Source organism: Camellia sinensis, chromosome 1, assembly GCF_055761805.1.
Source record: "Camellia sinensis isolate YWXY chromosome 1, ASM5576180v1, whole genome shotgun sequence".
NCBI lineage: Eukaryota > Viridiplantae > Streptophyta > Magnoliopsida > Ericales > Theaceae > Camellia > Camellia sinensis.
Genome location: NC_138961.1, coordinates 148,592,751 through 148,607,196, shown reverse-complemented (window position 1 = coordinate 148,607,196; position 14,446 = coordinate 148,592,751). Strand labels below are relative to the sequence as shown.

Sequence of the window (14,446 nt, the reverse complement as noted above, 5' to 3'; positions counted from 1 at the left end):
GGAAAGTCCTTAGTGCTAGGGGACTATAATGCAACTAGTACCCTTGTTTGAGATATCTCCCTTGCCACCGACGGCCTTGTGCGGGTCGGTTTGTCTAATCGATTCTGGGTCGATTATTCCCTTGTTTTGTCAGGAATGTCATCCCTTGTATTATGTAGATACTAGTGAGCATCCCTTGAAGCTTTGAAAGACTTGATAGATGAACTTGATTCATCCCTTGATTTTGTACAAGCTATGATATGTATTGTTTTGATAAAGATCTCGGATATCATTCATTTAAACATTTATTACTGATATCATTCACTGAGTATTCAAGGTCACCCTCCCCCTTATATATATGTAGGTGACGAGCAAGAAGGCGACGACGCCTAGATGTGTTTTGCAAGATGTTTTGGATTCATGTTTTTTGCTAGCATCTTGAAGATTATGCTTCTTGGCTTTGTATTGCATGTCTTTGTATATGTCGGCTTGAGAAGCCTTTTGATCAAGGTGTAATATTTAGTTTTAATTCATTTGTATTCAAGTTGTAAAACAGTGTTATGTATGTCATTTCATTTGATCTATGCACAGCTCTTATGGACTATTTAGATTCAAATTTATCGCTTCCGCACATGTAGGCCCCATATGTATACTCTGATTGTGTGTGAATTTTTGTAAGTTGGCCTTTGGTAACCTCGGATTACTGGCCATCACAGCACCATTCTACTAGAGGCAGAATGGGGTCGTGACATCGGCCATTCAAAAATTTGAATAAACATCATTTTTAAAGGCTACGGGGAGTAATGTTGGCACCATAAATTTGTAATTTTAATTGTTATTTGTTGCAGGACACATGACACTTTACTCACTTGAGGTTATAAAAAGTTACAAAATGATGTGGAAAGATGATGAAAAAGTGGAAGAACATGGAGTATGAAGTGGAGGAGTTAAGAGATCATGGAAAGACACATGGCAAGACAATAATGAAGATGGAAAAATAGGATAGTTATTGGATAGTTTTTTTCTACCAATGTTTGCCTATAAATAGCTATTCATGGCTACATTATAGTGATTCCGGTTTTGACCCGTTACTTATTGCATTCCAGACTCGGGTTGGTTTGGTTTTGAATAGTTATTCATATCTCTTTCCCTTGTCTTCCCCTTTATTTTGATTATCAGGTTGTAGTCGTACGTTTGGGACAGGTTGATTGCTTGTTTTTCTAAACCTTTGTTGTCTAGATTTTGGCTCTTCCGCTCGAGCGGGTTTCACAAATTTTGCTCCTCTGCTTGAGCAGTCATTCTTGTGCTCGAGCGGGATTTGCCACTTCTCAATATTTCTTTTGCAGTTTTGAAAATACTGGAAAAGTGTTTTGAATGCTCGAGTGTCTAGTCCTACGCTCGAGTGAGGACTTTAGTCTGTAAAATTTCTGGAAATGTGTATTTTACGCTCGAGCGCCAACTTTCACGCTCGAGTGGAACCTTGTGTCTGACACTCTGTAGACCTCCCGAACTCGCTCTGCGCGCCCCCCCTTTCGGAGAGGGCGCGGATTATGTTCTAGCTACTACTGTTCGGACTCCTATCACGGTTCTGAATCTAATCTCACAAAGTGCAATGTAAGACTGACAAATCACCAAAGAGTCCAAATCCGGCAAATCGTTTTAGAAAATCGATTGTAATAAAAAAGCGCCAAACATGAACTGCATTGCCAGATTACAGAGTCGCCACCTAAATATTTTATTTTGGAAAATTTAGGAAACCCTGACTCGTGCCTAAGGCTACGTGTCCGTCATTACCAAAGTTGCCTCGGCTCGAGAACTTGGGTACGAGAGGGGAAGGCCTTGAAATGAGAACCCGCGCTCGCCCAATCAAAGATCGGCCTCTACTAACATGATATGTTGTTTTTGAAAACACATGTGTTCTTGTCCGGTTATTAGCTAGCTTACTATGTGATGCGCACAACATATACTGTAACACGTCCGCGAGGGACCCCGCTACAGTTCGGACTCGATTTGTGTCACGGTCCTTAATCTGAACCAAAGAGTCCAAATCCGGCAAATCGTTTTGAGAAAACAGAATTTTAGAAAAAGAAGTGCCAAACATAGACTGCTTTGCCAGATACAGAGTCGCCACCTAAATATTTTTTATGGGGGAATTTAGGAAACCCTGACTCGGTGCCAAAGGCCACGCGTCCGTCATCACCAAGGTTGCCTCGACTCGGGAACTTGGATACGATTGGAGAAGGTCAGCTATGAGCACCCCCTCTCGCCCGATCCGAAGATCGGCCTCTACTAACCGTGATATCCGCTTTTGAAAACGTTATGTGTTCTTATTCCGGTTATTAGCCTAGAATTACTATGTTGTGCGCACAGCAAACAAGTATAGACCAAATCGCCTAAATTGGAACGAAACATTGCATATCCGTTTGTTCGGAAAACAATTTGAAATTTGCTACTCCTAAGTAGGCTAAAAAAAACGGATTTCAATGAGTTGTTCCAACTCAAACAATCCAACCTTCACCCACAGGCATTCAAGCAGTAATATCATGTAAACATATAGCCGCATGGCAAGCATACTGTCATGTTAACATTCATACTCATGTGAGATGCTAAAGAATAAATACTTACATCGTACTCCGTGCCAAAACAAAGAACTCGTTAGCAATCAATGCATGATCCAAGTCCATGTTTAAATGCCTAATGTAACGCATACGGAATGTCACTAGAGCAGGCTCGGCTAATCTATGAATGACATGTGAAAATGCATAGGTAGCATGTATTCAAGTTAGATTTGAAATACTAATGCTGTTAGCATGATGCGCCGAGCCCGGTGCATGCAATACTGATGAATGATGCACGCATGCATAGCATAAGGTATGCTAAATTAAACATGACCTATTACTAACCATCAAAGCAGGTAAGTAAAAGGGAGAAAGAAGTGGGGGTTGGAAGACATGCACACACTCATCCACACTTATTACAAATTCGCCCTCGCTCGGAGGAACCGAAAGAATAATACAAATTAACTAACTCGCAAGCTAATTAATTATTACAAATTACCTAATTAATTAACAAATTAACTAAGCTAAGAAAAACAATAAAAAAGGGGGCCTCGGGAAGAGGGTCCAATGCACGCATGCTCGGGTCTTGCTCGGAAGTCCAGTGCCATGCACAAGCCGCCTCTGTTTTCCCTGCTCTGCTTCTCTAAAGACTGCGAAAGTCTCAGGATGTGCTCACTGGATGTTGGGGAATGCCACCGGCTGGAGGGAATCATCATCGACTGTGATTTGGTGTCGATCGGCCAAAAATGAATCCATCGGCCACAGATGGATTGCCGGTCGGCACTCTGTGCAGTCAATCGGCAAAAAGTTCCTGCAAAATCTATTTGACAGCAGCAGAGGACAGAGCTTTGCATGGCAATGCAATTCAAGCAATGTATGCACCAACCATATCCCTTATCATGTTTATGACTCAAAGGGACATGATCCTCGATTCTCGGGCCACCAATCACGCATTTCGATGCATGATGGCCCAAAGAATCGAGTGTGCAACTTCAATTTCAAATGTAATGCAATGCAAATAAACAAGCAAAGGGGCTCAACCTCTACCATACTCAACTCAAGAGGTATAGCATGCATGTTAATGCAATGCAATCCTAAACATGTGAGCTAGCATGCAACATAGGCAATGCAACGTGTACATGCAAGTATGCAAGCAAACATACAAGAGGAGGATACAAACAAGCAAGGAGATGGACTTAAACTAAATTAGGCCACTCTCAAACAAGCCTAAATCAGCGGCCAAAGTGCTCAAACATGAGGGCCAACACACATACACGCATGCACATGTTAAGACCTAAACACTTAAGCATCGAAGGATATCCTTTAAGCACACTTCAAGGGGAATAATCACGGACATATGGTATGCATTGGAAGCTTTAAAATCATGCTAAATATGATACCAAATCAATTAAACATGACAAGCCAAGGCATGCAACCAAGCCCAAGGCCTAAGGCTCACCAAAGAGGCATTGGACTACACTTATCAAGACCAAACATGGCATGATTTAAGCAACTAAAATCAGGGTTTTAGCATGTCAAAATGAACCCCAAAAATCACTTAGATGACATCTAAATGACTTACACATGGAAGCATGCACAAATGCACTTTCAAGGAGCATGAAACACAAACTCTTGAAACATCAAAGAGCCATGAAATGCAAGTATACAAGCATGCTAAGTGGACTGAAATGACATGGAAAATAGTCCCAACTCCTAAATCAAAGCAAGTAATGCATGCTATACACTCACATACTTGAAGCCTACAAGCTAAAATGCAAAGAGGCTATGCAACGCATGCTAAAGTCGACCCAAACAACTAAGGATAGACCTTAAACATGGCAAAATAAACATGAAAGCTTCACAAAGCTAAGCCTAAAGCATGCTAGAACAAGGGTTAAAACCTAGATGCATGTTAAGGCAACAAAATGGCATTACAAGGCATGTATGTTAAGCAAGCATGGTGTACCAAAACCACCATACAATAATGCTATATTATGACATAATAAGCATAAAAAACAGCCAAGGCATGGTCAACATGAGCCTAAGCTAGGTGCTCCCTCAAGAGGCAAAAAGTGCCCTTTTCAAGGACAACAAGGAGAGGGGGTGGCCCTTTCCTTCTTGGGACCTCAAGGCACCATCCTCACCTCTGAAATCCCTCAAGATTTCAGTGGTGAGGAGGCCCAAACACCAAGGTCTCGGAGCTCACCCAAAATGGCACAAAATGGAGCCTTACAAGGCTTAAGAGGGGTCAAACAACCCCAAAGCTTGAAGCAACCTTAAACAACTATTTAGAGGCCTTAAAAATAGAACTTTTACGTATTATATGCAAGGCCAAAAAAAAGTTGCAAGATAGGTAAAAGTAGTGTGCAAAAATGGAGGGATAAAAGGGAAAAGTGATTACCCTTGTAGACCTTCTTCAACAATGGAGCTCCAGCAGCTTCTTGAGGTTGAAATCAACTTCAAAACTCTAAAAACAACCCTCAAGGGCCTCAGCTCCAAGGAAAGGTGTGGTAGTGTGTGTTTGTGTACAAAACTAAGGCTTAAACACACACAATACAAGAGAAGGAGAGATATAGATATAGGATAGATATAAAACCCTAAACCTAGAACCAGAGCTCCTCTAACAATTTTTTCTAGCCCTAATGCCAAGAGAGGAAGCCTCTTCTTATAGGCAACTCCCTCTTGTAAGGCTTCCAAAACAAGCCATCCAAGAGGGAAATCCCTCCATACACGTGTATGGGGGGGAACAGAGTGGGTGCCAGCTATCACAGCTGGCACAAAATATCTACTAAAAGTAGATGAATAGTGATCGGCCATCCAAAATTGCCACTTTGACAAAATAAATGGCCGATCGGCAACAAAGAATACCGACCGGCAATATATATTGCCGACGGCATAAAATCACTGGCCGGTGGCCTCGAGCCATGGCCGGTGATGTGTGGGGATGCCTCACAAGGCATTCCCTGCCCCTTCAAGGCAAAACATAAATGTTTGGTGCAAAACCAGACACAAAACAGTCGAGTCGAGAGGTCCCGAGGCAAGGCGCGTAGCCGAGACCTCTGGGAACTCAAGACGAACACGAACATGGATGATCACCGAGTGTTCGAGCGGTGACGTCCAAGTCTTGAGGACGGTCAAAAATGGGGTGTCTGCAGTTGCCCCTCTTTGACAGAACTCGAAAGTCATAATAATGACGGGAGTGAATGTCAAAGCCCAGAGACGACCCACTTTTGACAAGGCCGAAGACTTAGACAAACATGCAAGACAAACAAGATATGCGCCCGAAGGCAGGGGCAAAATGCAAGACAATGCACAAAGCCGAACATAACTTATGATCATGCAAAGAAAGCTGTAACGAAGCATAACATGCGACAGTTTTAAGCTAGCATACACCAAACTACACTACAATGCAGAAAGGATGTAAGAGAATTATGTAATTCTCGATACGTCTCATGCAAATGATACAATACCTGTCCGGTTCGTCTGGTTGCACCAGCCTCAAATGAACCGTACATACAATATCGTGCCTAAAAAGAAAGCAAACTTAACAGGTACAATATCTTTAGCAACATGCATAACATGCAAAATGATATGCAATATATACAAAACTATGTATAAACAATGCAAATGAAAATGCAATGCAATTGAAACAATGCAAATGATATGCAATGCAATTGAATCATGATCCAATCATAGGCGGTTCAAAGCCACACAAATGTCAAATAGATTGATGGAGGTAACAAGTCCGTCTACCATAGCAAAGGTCACACAAAACTATGAGTAATGTAGACGGACACAAGAACAAGTAATTGGGTGGAATGACATAAGTGGGGAATGATCCGCTAACGAAAGAACATGATCCTAATGCAGGATGCAAAAATTACACTACAATGTAATATGTATGATAGATATGGCACGCGGGTCAAACCAAATCTTGCCGAGGAAGGGCATGGATACACACAAACCACGTCTAACATAGAACGGTCATACAGAACTATGAGTGTATAGACGTAAAAGGTATGGGCACATACCAGACCAAGCTCAACATGGAAAGGCGCAAGCCCTAGATGGAGGTGATGCAGTCGATGCATGCAAACTACAATGCACTATTTACAAATATGCAATGGAATGGATACAGTGGAATAAGGCCTACGGCTATGCCGTATCTTGCCTAGGAAAGGCATGGACACGAACAAATCACGTCTAACATAGAACGGTCATACAAAACTATGAGTGAATAGATGTAAAAAGTATGGGCACATACCTGACCAAGCTCAACATGGAAAGGCGCAAGCCCTAGATGGAGGTGATGCAGTCGATGCATGCAAACTACAATGCACTATTTACAAATATGCAATGGAATGGATACAGTGGAATAAGGCCTACGGCCAAGCCGTATCTTGCCTAGGAAAGGCATGGACACGAACAAATCACGTCTAACATAGAACGGTCATACAGAACTATGAGTGAATAGACGTAAAAAGTATGGGCACATACCTGACCAAGCTCAACATGGAAAAGGCGCAAGCCCTAGATGGAGGTGATGCAGTCGATGCATGCAAACTACAATGCACTATTTACAAATATGCAATGGAATGGATACAGTGGAATAAGGCCTACGGCCAAGCCGTATCTTGCCTAGGAAAGGCATGGACACGAACAAATCACGTCTAACATAGAACGGTCATACAGAACTATGAGTGTATAGACGTGAAAAGTATGAGCACATACCAGACCAAGCTCAACAAGGAAAGGCGCAGACCCTAGATGGAAGTGATGCAATGAATGCATGCAAGCTATAATGCAATATCTACAATATGCAATGGATGGGCGTAAATATAATATTTGCAGTATGATGCATGACATATGCACTATTTACAATGATGCATGACACATGCACTATTTACAATGATGCATGACATATGCATTATTTACAATGATGCATGACGTATGCATGTTTTTTTGTTTTTGTTTTTGTTTTTGAAATGCAAATGCATGATGATGCATGATTTTGAAGTGCGCGACAACGCGCGGCTTTTGAGATGCACGTGAACTTGAATATGCGATGACGCGAGTCGCTTGAAATACATGTATAATGCAATTTATCAAAAGTCGTCCGGGTACGACAAACACCGAAGGACTTGCACCTTCAGAGGATTTAGGGTCTCCTAGACCGTCGTATGTACAAGACGGTGTGATGTGCAAAATAGCGCGATGGAATGCATGCAAGATGCAATAAGATGCGCAAAATAACGCGATCGAATGCATGCAAAATGCAATGAGATGCGCAAAACAGCGCGATGCGTTAGACAACGCGAGTGCACAAGACAGTGCGATTGATTTGAAATGCACAAGACAGTGCGATTGATTTGAAATGCACATGGGGCAACTTTTGAGTTTTGTAAAAGCCAAAAGGATACGGAAAGGATACACCTCGCACGAATTCGAGTGCCACGCACAGAAGACACGATTCGAGGTCAAAACAAAGGCCGGTCTTGAGCAATGAAGGCCCTGAACCACACATATAACCCAAAAAAGGATGTAGGAGGCTCCAAAACCACTGTAAGAGACCACCGGATACCCACCGGCCATCAAAATGCATCACCGGCCGTCCATCGGCCATCACAAAATTCCATCGGCATAATATTTTGCCGACCGGCCAACAGTGTGGCCGACCGGCAAAATGTTCCTGTATCGGGGCAGTTTAGTCATTTGGCCACGGGTCTTTTTAAAATAGGGCTTCTAGCCCTATTTTCTTCACTTCCTCGTGCTCGAAATTTCTCCCCCTCTCTCTCTAGATCATTTTCCTCATTTGATTTCCTCGTTTTCTTGCGTTCTAGCCTTCATTTCGTCGTCCGATTCACGAATACCTTCGCGTTTCGAACGTTTTGAACCGAACGAAACTTCGTTTCGGTGTCTCATTTTTGATTTCCACCACTCGGGGCTTGTTTTCCTTGAGTTTTTCTCTATATCTGTGCCTTTTCCACACTTCAACTTTTCCGGCCCTTTCCGGCCCTCTCGGGGTTGACTTTTTGTTGACTCTTCACGTTCTCGCCCGGTTTTTCGTCTTCTGGCCATTTTCATATTCTCTTCGAGATGGCGAATGATCTTTCACAGGGCGGGACCCCTCCAGAGCACGAGATGGATCCCGAGGCTGAGCCATTGCCACTTCACATCCGGCCGTTCGATTCGGAGACCTACAGGCCAGTGGTTCATGTGATGCTCCCCGATGGACTGCGCCAGTTCAGGGGCTTTGAGAGGGGCGTGGCACCCAAGCTATTACTACGTGATCCTACCTCTCATCTGTCTTTTAGCGCTTCCGAGGTAACATTCTTTCCTCTGCTTTACTTTCCGCAATGTAGAATATAAAACTATCGTAGTTGGTCATATTCTGTAACTGCTTAATTCTGATACACTGATGCACTGTACACTGTAGTTGATCGCAAACAAACTTACAATCGGTATCTGTTTGAAACTTACATGTGCACACACACTGCACTGACCCTGAATCACCCAAACGCACGGCGCACACTGTATTTCACTGCATACACACTGGTACCCGATATCTGCTTGAATCTGAAAACATGCACACATGCTGTATATCTATATGCTTCTAAAAAAAACTGCATTTTGAATATTGCCTCGTAATTGTTGTTTTTGATTACAGAGGGATTCCCATACCATCCGCGGGTATGGGAACGTCGTTGCTCGGGACTGGTACATAGAGCTGCCTGACGCGGTTCGCCATATCGTCGACGAGGCCGGTTTCGGCATCTTCTGCAAGGGGCTCTCCCGGCTTACGACCTGCAGGCCCTTGCTTGTTGCTTTAGTGGAGAGGTGGTGGGATATCACCAACTCCTTCCACTTCTCTGCTGTGGGGGACATGACGATGACTCCCTACGATTTCTCGATGCTCACCGGCATCGGGGTAGGGGGTGATCCGATCCCCTTCGATACCGATATGGATGAGTGGGACGCCGCCCAGCTGTACCTGCTCGGCACTCAGCCACCCCTTGCCCAGGCAGGGTTTGTCAGGTACTCGTGGTTCGAGAGCCACTTCCGGATTCAGCCAGCCTTGGCGGAGGAGGCGCAGATGACCCCGGAGGAGGTGGATCAGTACGCATGGGGTTTCATCATGTTTCTGCTCGGGACGACCCTTTTCGCCGACCGAGCGAACATCGTGCCTTTATGTTTGTTAAGCGCATTGGTGGATGTCAGGCGGATCCGCCGTTATGACTGGGGTGGCGCAGGCTTGGCTACATTGTATGGTTACATGAGCTCTTCTTCCCGCCTCAGCGGAAAGCTTCTTAGCGGCTATTGGTGAGCTTGGGAGGTACATCTTCTTCCCCTTTTACACTTCTGCTTCACGTTTTCTGTATTCTGTACACTGCACACACCACGGTCTACCTCTCACTGACTATATACTGCACACGCGGCACACATATACTCTGCTTTACTTTGACTGTATACTGCACACACTGTATACTCTGTACAATACACTGCACAACACACGGCTCTGCCATTTCTGCTTTATTCTGTATTTTGCTTTATCTGATAGTCATACTTATATCTGTTCTGCAGTTGTGGGTGTATGCCTACTTTCCCAAGCTTGCCCCAGTACCTGATGTGGAGACCCCATTCGGCGTCCCCTTTTCTCATCGCTTTGATGTGCGATGCGTGCGGAGACCACGAGAGTCTTTTATTTTCTTCCGCCGCTACTTCGACACCATCACCGTTGCGGAGGTATGTTCAACTTTAGAATTTGCTTAGGCTTCGCTTAGCACTGTATGTTTGATAACAGATAGATAACAAACTACATATTTACCCACAGATCACTTGGCAGCCCTGGGCTCCGTTGCCGATCGTGGTGAGGGATCACTACGAGGGTGCAGAGGAGACTGCCCGTTGCCGGATTCTGTTGGAGGGCCCGGTCTGTCGGGCTTGGTACCTGGGCGAGCGTTTCTTGCGTCAGACCCTGGGTTTACCGGAGCAGATAGTTCTGGGTCCGCCTCCTACACATATGAGGCATACAGAGGGGTTTTCCTTTGAGCACATGAGGGACTACACCGTCGGCTGGGGTGCAGAGCGTCACAGAGGCGAGGGCGACTACGCAAAGTACGTCCGGATCTACATTATGCGACCCTTGAGCGGTGGTCGCCGAGCTGAGAGAGGGGGACCTGTGGCGCCAGTAGCTGGAGCAGGAGCTGGGGCAGGGACGTCGAGGACGGCTCGTGTCCGTGGCAGGAGCGGAGCTCGGAGGGGTCGGGGGGTTAGCTGGCCAGCGCTACCCGCGACGATGACATGCCGAGGGCAGGGTGGCGCGACGTACCAGATTCCCTTTGCTCCTCCTCTCGCTGACCATGAGTTGGTCGGGTTCTATGACTTACCTCCGGTATGTACTACTTCATCTTGCATCTTGCATTGGTCATTTTATTTCAGTTTATTTTGATATTCCGTAGAATACTGATGCCTTTGATACTTTTGTAGGCGTCCTCCAAGTACACCCGGCAGTCCCTGGAGTTGAATGCCTCCATGATGGGGATGCTACAGCGGACCTTCGACCTCCTGGCCCTCTATAGTATTCCGGTATGTTCTTCTGATCACGGCCTCAAACCATACTCATAAGCTGCTTAACATAATCTTGTGCACAACACAACACTTGATAAGCTGCTCACGTCATTCATATACTGTACTCATATACTGCATTCTGCACTGATAAACTGCTCATGGCATTTGCACACTGTACTCATACACTGCATTCTACACTGATAAACTGCTCACGGCATTTGCACACTGTACTCATACACTGCATTCTGCACTGATAAACTGCTCACAGTATTCACACTGTACTCATATACTGCATTCTGTACTGATAAACTACTCACGGCATACTGATGCGTTTGCCTCTTATACTTTTCAGCCTCCTTTCCAGATTCCCACTGTGGGAGGTGTTCCAGCTGGACCTTCTATTCCTACCGGAGGAGATGGCAAAGCATACCCCCGCACCAAGGCGGGGCGCGCTCACGTTCACGGGCACCCGTCCCTGATGATGACGATAAGGAGTCGGAGGCGGAGGCGGAGGCAGAGGCAGAGTCGTCGTCAGAGGAGACCGGAGACAGCTCAGACTCGGACTCAGATGACAGCGCTAATGATGTTCCTGGACCTTCGTCCAGGAAGAGGACGAGGACGGACCCCTAGACCCACGGCCTTTTGTCATTGATCCAGACTTTTGCTGGTTTTTCTTTTTTTCTCTTTCTTTTGTACTTTTTGCTGGTAGTAAGAGCACCTTGTACTGCCGCAGGCAGATTTTTATTTCCAAAACTATGTACTTGAAAAAAGATGATGAAATGAAACAAACCTTTTGTCTGAAAAAAAAGTGTTGTATTTGTACATTCCATATATTGTATCGCATTGCATCATGTTGCACCTCAATGTAAATGAAATTGATCCGTTGTCTGAAAATTGAACACTTGCATTGTAATAATCAGATAACGAACCAGTCAATAGCAAAAACAAACCATACCAACCACTGCACATTCTGAACATTCGACTCATACTCTACTGGGGATTAATCTGCATACAGCTCATAACACAGCGCTTGATTCATTTTGCACACAGCGGATCCTGAACAAACAGCCCACATCTGACAAGACGGACCATGAAGGTTGAATCCACTGAAGTTGAAGCACACTCAGATGCGATCTGAACCCAGAAGCTTCATGGAGGCCCAGGTTTTCCTGTTCACACTTATCGGGGGTGGACCTTGCAGTTTGTATGAAAGAACCAAATCATGTTTTTGCACAAATGTGGAGAATGGCACAGCATTCTGAGCACAAAACGATTAATCTTTAAAATGAGAAAAGGGTTCTCAACCGGGTATTGAGCCTACAACTGAACATAGCATACTATGACTCAACAGAAGGTACACGACTTAAACACATCGAGTAACACTTGAAAAAAACTCAAAACAAGAGTTGAGGTAAACAAAACAAAAGACACGACACACAAAGGTGTTACAAAGACAAGAGACCTCTTAGTTCGCGAGGGGGCAGTTTCTCCGGGTAGTATCTCCCACCCTTTCTCATTTGTGATTCTTACATCATTCGGCCCTCAGGCTCGGTTTTTTTTTTCAAAAGCCTTTGGCTCGCTTTTTCTCTCAACTTACACCTCTCTATTCTTTATTCTCTCATTTTTTTATCCCTCCCCGGGGTGTTTAATGGGCGAATAGAAAGTTGTGGGTTCATGCCCAACGCCGTTAGCTCACAGCTATTTCTTCTGGCGGGTAGAGTGCCCTCCTGGCAAGTATGTTGACGACGGGGGAAAGACAGAACGCCTGACTCAACTGTGCCCCTAGTTCATCATTTTGACCATTTTTTTGTTTTGGTTTTCTACTAAAACAATTTTGACCAAAATGAGAGTCGGATTAACACACTTGTTCGATTTTTGATTTGAAAACCATGTGAGTCAGACTATAAGCACTGAAAATTTTCCTTTTTGGGTCCAAGAAAATGGTTCAGTTTTGGAAAATGACATAATTTTTGAGAAAATGGTCAACCTCAGTAAAAATTTTCAAAAATTATTTTTGTAAACGGCCGCCGCCCAACGAGCGCGGAACTCATTCTCGAGATGCACAACCTAGGATCGGAGGCAATGGAAAATTGCCCCTGGCTTGGAAGGGGTGGATGGCAACGGAAAGTTGCCCCTGGTTTGAACGGCGACATCATGGCAACGGAAAGTTGCCCCTTGTCTAGATGACGCCGTAGCATTTGGTAAACAGTCTTCGTCAGTGATGATTGCAAACGAACTCTCGGATGCTGAGAAGACGGAGATAGTCAAAACCAATATATAGACACAGTCACTTTGAAGGTGTTGAGGGCTGGACTTCAGGACGAAGTTGCCTATGTATCCGGTTGTCACAACCAAACTATCGGATTCGGGGAGGGCAAGAATAATCAAAACCATTACATGGACTGAGGCGCTATGAAAGCGTTGAGGGCTGGACTTTAGGATGAAGTTGCCTACGTATCCCAAACATGGGAATCAAGCCTTACGTAGTTCGGGTTAAGGTACACTCGGGTATTTTAACCTTCACTTTTTAGGCTCTAACTTTTGCCAAGGCGCCCGTTGCGGGTTTTCGGCCTTGCGAGTTTTTTTTTTTTGTATATATATATTTTCTCTTTTTTTTTGTATTTTTCTTGTATATATATATTTTTTTGTATTTTTTTTCTTTTTCTTTTTTTGTATTTTTCTCTTGCTCTAACTTTTGCCTGGGTCGCCCTTCCGGGTTTTCGACCCAGCGAGCCTCTCAAAGGGTAAAAGTGTAACAAGTCCATGCCAAATGGTTTTGAGATCCCGAAATCATCTGAATCCAGGAGAATGGCTGTTGCGTTGATTTGCAGAAGGATCCATCACGGTTGCTTCACACGCTTCTTCTGGTGAGATCTGATCTTCTTGATCTGATTTTGGTGCCTCTTGTTCGAGGGCTACTTCTAATCTGGCCACATAGACCTTACATGGCAGTTGACCGTTGAACTTTCTGAACGGGTTCAAGGTTCGAAAACGAATGGGTTGAATCTTGAGGCTGAGAGCGATCCTAGGCTGCACAATCTCAAGAGCGATTCCACACAGGTCTTCACAGGGTCGTGCAAAACATTTGTTTTTGAAAGTTTTTAAGAAAGCGACAAATCGCTCGCGCCGAAGATAGTGTGGAACCAATCTGGATCAAGCCAAAGTCCTTCTCAGTACTCACGCTAACAAGCATGGTTTCATTCATTAAAGGCTTAATGCCTCTCCTTTTCTCAAATTGATCAAAGTTTTGCAAAAACTCGAGGAATTCCTTCCTTTTTGTTTTCACCGCAGTGTTAAAGAGGTTTTGAAAAACATGGGTCAATGCAATGATTTTCAGGGCA

At 44.4% G+C, this 14,446-nt stretch overlaps 1 long non-coding RNA gene across 1 annotated transcript; it reads left to right on the top strand.

The window, feature by feature from the left end:
* Positions 1–10,802: 10,802 nt before the first annotated feature.
* Positions 10,803–11,565, top strand: LOC145798565 (uncharacterized). Its single transcript, XR_014339620.1, has 3 exons — positions 10,803–10,929; positions 11,025–11,123; positions 11,458–11,565. It is a non-coding gene; the product is annotated as an uncharacterized LOC145798565 (long non-coding RNA).
* The last annotated feature ends 2,881 nt before the right edge of the window (positions 11,566–14,446 follow it).